Source organism: Tupaia chinensis, unplaced genomic scaffold (assembly GCF_000334495.1).
Source record: "Tupaia chinensis unplaced genomic scaffold, TupChi_1.0 Scaffold000680_1, whole genome shotgun sequence".
In the NCBI taxonomy this organism is placed as follows: Eukaryota; Metazoa; Chordata; class Mammalia; order Scandentia; family Tupaiidae; genus Tupaia; species Tupaia belangeri.
Window position 1 is genome coordinate 1,771,273 of NW_006160204.1, and position 8,725 is coordinate 1,779,997.

General features: G+C 37.4%; 1 pseudogene; it reads left to right on the forward strand.

Moving 5' to 3' along the window:
- Positions 1–505: 505 nt before the first annotated feature.
- On the forward strand, positions 506–4,657 carry LOC102493065 (corepressor interacting with RBPJ 1 pseudogene; annotated as a pseudogene).
- Positions 4,658–8,725: the final 4,068 nt, after the last annotated feature.

The following is an 8,725-nucleotide window of genomic DNA, read 5'->3' on the forward strand; positions in this document are numbered from 1 at the left end:
TTTTAGACTGAGGAAAGGAATGAGACCAGACGTGGAGCCCTAGTGACACAGCAGACCCACAGCTGAAAGAAATAAGTATGTTGTTTTATGTTGGTGAGATTTGGGAATGGTTTGTTATTGCAACGAGGCTGATTAATGCCACCAACTTTATAGATTAAATGACTTAGACTTGGTATAGCACACAAAATAAATAGAAATACTTAATGAGCACTGAAAGTATACAAACCTCTTACTAGGAAAAATGAAGACTACAAAGATGATTAGGATACATCAATATCCTCCAAGGAACTTGAGGCTTAACTGAGAAGTCAAATAAGTAAATACCTAAGTAAAATTCAAATCTGAATAAATTAAGTGCTATAGTGGTTTAAAAAAATTATTAGAGAAACTAAGTGAGAACACATTAATTCCAGTTTGAGGAATGATCTTAAAACCGATGTGAGGGTAAAACAAATAAATTAAGTTTTAATTAAGATAGAATGTCTAAGGATTAATATTGGATAGAATGAGCTCAGATTCTCAAGCCTGGAATTTAATAGGCAGCAGTAATGTCACTGCTTCATTAAAGGGAACACAACGGCTTCACCAGAGGAGAGAGAGCTCCTGTTTATCGCCTTCCTATAATTTGGGAGATTTTGTTGTGAGCAGTTTACTGCATTTTGTCCTCTAATCCCCATAGCACTCCCATCAGGTAGTTGTTATTATTATTATGTAACAGAATATAAAAGCACATGCCAGTTTAATCAATAATTAAGTGACAGAAATTGTTGAGGCCAGGATTAAGTTTGCCCAGACACAAACTTCATTCTCGTAATAATCACAGTATATTACACTATGGAAGACTAGAGAATCTTGATTATCTACAGGAATTCTAATATATATTTGATTGTTCTTTGTTCAACTCTGACCTCCATCAGCACAGACATGGACAGAATTGTGACTTTGGGAACTCCACACCTATTCCTGCTTGTCTTTTTCCCTGACCCTGATAACTCCTGCCACTCTAACCAGAGTCTTTCTACATTGTCCCATCTTAGTGCATTGCTTGCGGCATCTTCGAAACAAATGCAAAGTTATATTTATTTGTTTACTTCTTCATAAGTCATCTTGAGCTCTTTTTGGAATTGGATACAATAAAACTAGGTAGATGGGTGGTAGACAGATCATATGTAGATAAATAAACATATTAATGACAGATAGATGGTAGACAGATATAGACAGAACTTCTAATGATTGAGAGATTAAATTAGAGTGGGCTAGTACCAAATATTTTATTATAACTACTTCATAGGCATATTTGTCATGTCATTGTTGGCTTCATCACTGAGGACTCATAATAGCAAATCACAGTGAATTATGATTTTTTTAATATCACTGGCTTGATATTGTCATCTGAACATATTTTATCACTCATGCAAAAGATTATCTACTATATGTAATGCATGAAAAAAGGGTTGGATATACAAAGAAAAGTAAGAAATATAGACTACTCACAATTGAGCTGGAAATCTTTCTGTACAGCACATAGCTCAATGCTTTATGTCAAGTGGAAATACAACAATGTTAAAAGAGGAAAGAATTCTTCCCTTGCCTGGGTGCCTTCTTTATATCTACACAGACATTATTCTCATTATTATGTATTCTCATTCTTAGAAGAAAGCCCCATGATTAAGTCACAGGCAGCATTGAACTTAGACTAAAACCTTCAATGATCAGTAGGAGAGGAAACTGGTACAATGCTTTTGGAAAACTCAGTGACAATGCATGCTAAAGCTTAACGAATACATACCCCCTAACCCAGTTAGTCTACTCCTAATACAAGGGGAATGGACACAATTTTCTACTAACAGAGAAGCATAACAGTGTTGACAGAAGCACTATTCATCATAATGTAACTACAAAATAATAAAACAACTGTAAAATGGAAAAATAAATGATATCATATTCATGACCATGAAATGAACAAACTGCAACTACTTGTAGGAATAAGAATAAATCTCTTAAAGATAACATTGAGCTAAAGAAAATACGTCATGACTTTTCTTACGACCTAATATGATAGAAAATAGTACCTAGTCCACAATCCCATACATAGAAACATTAACAACAGACAAAACTAAGGGGTTTTGTTAGAAATCAGAACAACAGGGCTCACTGGGGATTGGACAGAGGGATGAAGGGACTTCCAGGATGCAGGAAGACTAAAAGCCTCCAACTTCTACATTACATAAGTTTTCAGATACTTGATTGTATTAGAAAAGCTTGCCTTTGTAACTAAGAGGATACAACTCAGAGATTTCATTTTTTAAGTGTATTTATTTATTCCATGAGAGAGAGAAGCATCCCCAGCAGCCTCTCACACTTCAGCCTCCCCTCAGTCATTTCTAGCCAGCTATGATCATACACTTGTACCCAGCCGGTACAGGTACACCCTGGAAACAAACCTCCAAATTCTATGCACCTTTCAGTATCATAGAGTATTGTGGTTGCCACCAGAGTTGGGCTCAGAGATTTCATTTTAATTCCTTCTTAAGATGCTCTGACTCTTGCTCCTTCTAATCCTCTATGAATTCAGGGATTAATATAGGAAAGAAATACTAATGAAGTATACACCCCAAAGAATAAGAAATTTTGCTGAATGTCTGTGATATACTCCAGAATATATTATTTAATCCTCAAACTAAATTATTTAACATGTGAGTGAAGTGAGACTCCATCTTCGTAAATTCACAAGTCACACAAAAATGAAGATCAATGCTAGTACTTTGTTCCCAGGTTTATTCAGAAATAAAACCATTTCTATTTTCAACACTGCACACTGCCACCCAAAGGAAGTTCCATCATTTTGTGGAACTTAGACTCATTCTCAGAAATAGAAAATTAAAGCCAGATCCATCTAAAAGTGCCAAATGGGATGCAGCAAATCACAAACTTAATAAAAGGGCACATGGACCTTCCAAAGGTGCAGAATATGTTTATGATGGCATATCAATACTCACAAAATATGTTCCTGGCAACAGCTGGTTCAGAAATGCATGTGCACGTGATCCACCATGTTGATATATAAGCAGTAGCATTCCTCTGACTGACAGTATATGCTTTACAGAAAGTCAAATTCTTAGTTTCTTATGATGATCTCATTTAAAGAAAGTATCTATGAGCTTCAACTCCTATGGATGTTTGGAGCCAAAATGAGTCTTCTTTTTCAAACCAGAATGAACAGAGCTCTATTAATACTTCAACTCTAGGGAGTCACTTCTAAGTCACAGAAATGTCACACAAAAGCAGTTGGTCCCCAAGTCAAGGCTAAGTTTCTACTTCCAATGAAGCTGTCACATAAAGATCCTGTATGATTCCTCCTGCAGAACTCAATTCAGTTCTTCTGTTTCCTAGCCTTCTTCTATTCTTCTATTTAAGTACTTAAAACATGTCAGTCTTTCCATTTACACTTAAACCAGGTATGTGATGAGAAATTAGAATCTAGGAGGAAAGGTAATGCAAAACCATGTCTTTTAAGAAAATTGGAGAAAAGAAAATTACAGAGGACATCTAAAACTGCCTTCCCCAGCACTGGTTACAAAATGGAGAAGTCTTTGCCAACTTCATGTGCAAAAAGGATTTTAATCCAGCTTCCAAATCCAATATCAAAAAAATGTATGGATGACAGAATAGAAAATATTATATAATAAGAAGAAATAAGAGTTAATGCAACAGTATCTTAAAAACAAGAATACTACGATAACAGCTTGCTTATAGGAGATGAACATGCAAAGAACGGCCATAATTTCAAGTACGAGACCCCACCAGGAGCTCAAAAAGGAAACAAAGTAAAAGAAGAAACAGAAAGAGAGATTGAATACAAATCTGAATGGCAGAAAAGAGTCCCACAAGAAAAATATGCCAAAGATGACATGAACATCAGAGATTAGCCCTTTGGTATTCAGGTTTGAAAGATAAGGTGCATTAAATGTCACAAAGGAGGTCATGTCAACACAGATCAAGAATGCCCTTTATTGGGTATTCCTGGAATCAATGCAGGTTCAGTTCCCTCAGATGGCCCAGGGCCATGGATTCACCCATCGGAGGTAATAGCAGAGATGAGGAACAGTGAGTTTGCACGGAAACGAAATGTACTTGGTAGAAATGTAACCACAAATGATCCATCACAGGAGTATGCTGCAAGTGAAAACGAAGAAGATCCAGAATTAGAATTTTTGAAGTCATTAACAACCAAACAAAAACAGAAACTTCTCCAGAAACTGGATCAACTTGAGAAGAGGAAAAAAAAAAAAAGGAAAAGATAGAAAAAAGAAAGTTTCAGAAGAGCAGAAGCAAGCACAAAAAAACATAAAAGCAAATTTTCCTCCTCTTCTCTTTCCTCCTCTTCCTCTACTGAGACTTCAGAGCGCAGCAATGAGAGAGACAACAAAAGGGGGAAAAAAGAGAGAGAGCAAAAAAGAACCCAAGTGCTCAGGGAATAACAACAGCAATTCCAAAGAGAAGGAAAGAAAACAAGAGCATTCTGGGGAGAATAGAAAACGGAACCACCCTGATTCCAACAAGAAGTCCAGAAGCTGTAATTGTAGCCCAGAGAGGATCTGAGAGACATGAGGGGAGCAGCGGCCATACCAGGGATGAGAGGGGCAGAAAAACCTGAAGCAGAAGTCATGACAATTGTAAGCAAAGGGAGAGGAGAAAATGGCCACAGTGAAGTCCTAGGAAAGAACAGAGTAGGAGGAATGAAACCAGGTACAAGGCACAAACACATACAGAGAAAAAATGTCAGAGAACACTGAGGAGATGATAAGCAAGCTAAGGTGACAGAGAAAACAAAGCAGAACTAGAGAGAATAAAAGAGACATGTGTGACAATTACCTGAGTGTAAACTCTCTGTTTTCTTACTGAGCACCTTTAGCGAGGGCTACATTATGTATTATTGTCTTTCTAATAAAAAAAGCTCTATTTAAACTTTCCATTTTGTCATTCCAAGTACAAAACTTCATGAGTATCATAAAAATGCATTTGGTAAAAATATTTGTAAGTAATCTATTTGGGGACTATAGGAATACTTTCTGTTGGTAACTGTTTCCTGGGCCCTATATAAAACTCCAATATATAACTGTGACATTCTCTTTGTTCTGAAATACCATCAAAAGAATGACAGTATATTGAAAAAAAAATTGCAGAGATTAATGGAGGTCTTCTTTCTTATTGCTACTAGGGATTTGTGTGTGTGTGTGTGTGTGTGTGTGTGTGTGTGTGTGTGTGTGAATATCAAATATTTAAGCAAAGATTTCAATAAATTGTGAAATAATAATAACTGCTACCTTTTATAGGGCATCTACTCTGATGAACATGGGGTTTTACATCAGTCTGATTTGGACATGAAGATTAACTGTTCTTCCCAACTATGGATAATTTTGGGACTCCTTCAAGATTGAATTTCTATCTCTCTCTCTCTCTCTCTTTTTCTCTCTCTCTCTTTTAGATTTTTGCCAAAGGGCACATGCTCTCACTGGAGAGAGATACAGACAGAGGGGAAGTGAGAAATTACCCCCAGGGAAATGACCATGCTGCAATCCCTTTCCTCCATTTTCTTGCTGGGATTTTGGCCACACACATACACAGGTCGAGTGTGTCACAGGGTCCAGAATTCAAACTGGGGAGCTAGCTATGTGGAATCCAGCCCCTTAACCACCATGCTGTCTGCTGGCCCCCAATTTACTCCTTTTTTCTTAAAAAATTATTCATTTAATTTTATTTACTATTATTATTATTTTTAAATTCACCAGAGAGAGACTGACGGAGCAAGAAAGAGAAAGTGAGAACATAAGCCACTAAGTTCAGGACTCGAAACATGGCCAGCCACGTGGTAGTTCAGTGCCTTAAGCACCATGCCACCTGATGGTTCCAAGTTACTCTTTTTAAAGCAAGCATAGTAATGCCCTTCTCGGATGGTTACTGGAAGATAAGTGAGATAGTACACATGATAATGCATGTTTGATAGTATACAGCATATGTGAAAGCTCACTTTATGCTAATTATTGACTCCCCTCTGGTTCTATTTTTACTTGATAATGGTTATTTGCATGCTTTTTGTTTTCCTGCTAGACTGCAAGATTTTTGAGACAAAACATGTGCATATTATTTTTCTTTTTTCTACCAGTTTGTAAAGTGCCTTGAATACATTTACTGAAAGGAAAAGAATTGGCAAAACCTGGTTCCATTGCTCTTACAAAAGAACATTCACAAAGTCACAAGAGACTCTTAACAGACAAAATTTAAAGTTGTATCAGGTATTTGGAAACATGGACACAGACTACCTCACCAATATCCTCTTTTCAGATATGTTGTCAGGATAACATGAAGTAATGTTTGTAAAATGCTTATCTCAGTGTCTGGTGCATCACAGGCCCTTAATAAATGGGTATGTTTTTCTGCTCCTTTTCAAAAGACTTTATGCCCATCTCCACATTGGTGCTTTTACTTGCATTTTTCCACATGACATAAATATCATTCTCTCTTTCTAAAGCAGACCTCATTCTACCTCTCAAAGAAACCATGAGATATATATCCAAAATCCCCCTATCCCGCCGTGTCTGGGCTGAAGTCTGTCTATGGCAAAAAGTTGGCACCTGGCCTCCTTTCACAAGCAGCCTGCTTGCTTTTAGCATTTGGAGAAGTCCCTCTGTCTCCCTGTGACTCAATCAGTCCTTTCTGCCTTCCCATGAAGTCTAAAATCATACAGGACTAACAGTGCTTGCATTATTAATCATGTTTTATACTGAAAGTTCTGTCTCCTGATCATCTGCTTCTCAAACGTCAGCCTCTGGGCCGTATTTACTTGAATGTGTCCTTTCACGATGCCAAGTGGATTGATCTTAAAAAGTACTTGCTCATTGATTCAAAGGAAGAAAAAAAAGAGCAGTTTTAACCAGACTTGGCTTTGTGAGTGGTACAAACCGCCGGGGATGGCTCACCACCAGCATTCCAAGCACAGGGTACAGCCTACATTCAATGGTCCCATGGCTGACCAGAGTAGGACTTCTGCATCACTGTGGCTAAGAATCACAGTGGGAACTGCAGAACACAGAGAAACTCACACATGGTTAGTGAACAGCCCTTTAAAATTCCCATGACAGGGGCTCTAGAAGATAATTCCAGTCTTCTGAGACTTCTAGGCACTAGAGTCCAAGGATATGATTTTCCTCTGCCTTTCACTAGCTTTGTGACCTTCACTAAATCTTATCCAATTCCTGAAGCCCAATTCTCCCCACACAGAAAATGGCATCAAAATAGGTGTTTTTGTTTGGCAAAGATCAAAATAGGAATATGCAGAAAACATACCCAGAACTGTAAATCACAATATAAACTTTCAGTTATATCATTTCTTAGCCACAGTTTAGCATTTATATCGAATGTGAACAGTAAAAATACCACTAGGCTAAAGGACTGCAACTTTGGTAATGACGAAGATGTTAATGTTTCAAGATAAAAATTAACTTTGCAGCCAAAGCACTTAATAAAACATGTATATTATACCATAAATATTTTAGGATGAAAATAATTCACCATACTCTTTTAAGGGAAAAAAAAAACATAGTAACATGTTTAATAGTTTGCAGCTGACATTGTGAAATTGGAATTCAGGATTAGCTAATGGTAATTATGGGAAAAGTAACAAAATTAACTGTGTTATACATTTCCATGCTTGAGAGAAATTCACAAGGATATTATTTATTTCTCTTCAAAGTCAAGATCCTTGGGACCTAAATGAGCATTCACACAAGCATTTGAAAAGGTGCATACACATATACACATACACTCATACTCATACACAGAGAAAACTAAAGCAGACTTTAGGACTTACAGACTTCGCAACCTTGCAGATAAGAATGTGAGCAAAGGTCTCAAAGTAGTTTTTGGGTTTCCTGGAATAATGGAAGCCCAGGCATTGTAGGACATTGCCGTAATTAAGGAAAACGTGGAAACAAAGCAGGCTCTGTCTCAGTAACCTGTTGAGAGGAGGGGACAAGAAACAAGATTGAGTGGAATTTGAACACTGGCACCCAGAAACTAACCCTTTTGCTAAGGAGTAGTTGGACATCACTGGCTGGGTGAGAAGCCCGGCCAACATGACAGTTATCGGTCACCAGGAAAAAGAAGGGCCATTCAGGAGGCAGAGTGCATGTCTGAATTGTCTGGTCACAAATTCAAGAATGATGGTTTCAGCCGGACAGCCCATTCACAATGATTCCATTCACGAATATCTATTAATTGCCCCTGGATCCATTGATAAAGTTGTGAAGAAAAACAAATGTAGTGTAGTCTTGCTGTCATGGAGATTATAGTCCAGAAGGAGAAATCAACCTTAATCAACATTAATGACACAAGTAAGTATAAAAATGCAAAACGGATTAATTGTTATTAAAGTAAGTGAGACAATTTATAATAATTTATGATAAAGAAAGTAGACCTTGCATGTCAGAGGAGATCAGGAAAGACTTCCCTGAGGAAGGGATTTTTTCAGTTACTCTGGGTAAGAAAAGGACTGGTGCTATTACAAACCACCTCAAATGTCAGTGGCTAAATTTATATAAAGCCAGTCTGGATATTTCTGGTTGAGAAGCATTGTACCTGGGTATCACTTCTCCAAACCTCAGTACAGGCAGACAGGCTCTGTCTATCTCATAGCTCTGCTATCTTTCATATGTGACCCATGAAG